A 1145-nucleotide genomic window follows, 5' to 3' on the forward strand; every position below is an offset into this window, starting at 1 on the left:
CTGATTGGGACATAAAGATAATGCAATGTATTAACGTCCAACAGAAGATCTCTGGTCCAGGAAGGAAATGGGCAGATTAGATAGATGAAAGATACATGGATAGATGATAGGTTGATCAATGATGATAGATTAGATAGATAAATAGATGATAGACAGATGATAGATACATGGATAGATGATAGATTGATAGATGATGATACATTAGATAGATAAACAGATAGATGATAGATGATAGATATATGATAGACAGATTGATATAAATAGATGATAGAAAGATAAATGATAGATAGATATAGATAAGGTAGATGATAGATGATCAATAACTTTAAATATGTAAACCCACAACACATCAGTAGAATTGAAGAAGGAACTTTTCTATTTACTTAAGCACTTTGCATTTAATACTAAGTATTTAACGATCATGTCCAAATTGCATGATGCTGTGAACCTAGAATATTAATGGCATCTTATGGACTAATTTAGTATTTTTAATGAAATTGAAATATTTCATAATAGTTTAACCTATGAGAAAAACATTCCACAAAGAATATCCTTCAACAATAAATATTATTGTTTATAGGTTGTGAGTGGCAAAGTCATTTTTTTCCTAGACTTGCAAAGCTAATAAATGATTCGATTGTTTTTCTCCGAGAAGTGTGTTCGTTTAGGTAGCTTATTTTTAGATTCGAAGGAGTGTAGAAATCACTGACTATCTTGGGGAACATTAATAAAATGTGGTGACAACAGCGTGGAGGGCTGGAATCTCTGTCACAGCAGGTCTGAGCTCTGTGCAGAGAATAATCAGGAGATGCCCAAAAAAGGATGTTGAACAGAGCTGAAGGAAAGGCAGATTTCTGTCATTTCTCAGTCCTCGGGGGCAGTTTTCCAAATGCAGCGGTTAAGCATGGCAAACACAAATGCTATGGTGGGCAGAGCCTAAATTAATTCTGATTTTTGTGTGCGATGAGTAAATGCACATGGATTCTAAACCTCTCCAGCACAAGCATGCTGACACAGAAACAATTATTAATGTTCCCAAATTCGTAAACTTCTACCTCCTTCACATCCCATGTAAAATAATTATTCTAAATGCTTTAACTTCTTTGGGTACTTACTATTTACCTTATTTTGATAATTAATGCAAT

The sequence above is a fragment of the Pteropus vampyrus genome, unplaced genomic scaffold (assembly GCF_000151845.1).
Source record: "Pteropus vampyrus isolate Shadow unplaced genomic scaffold, Pvam_2.0 Scaffold132, whole genome shotgun sequence".
NCBI lineage: Eukaryota > Metazoa > Chordata > Mammalia > Chiroptera > Pteropodidae > Pteropus > Pteropus vampyrus.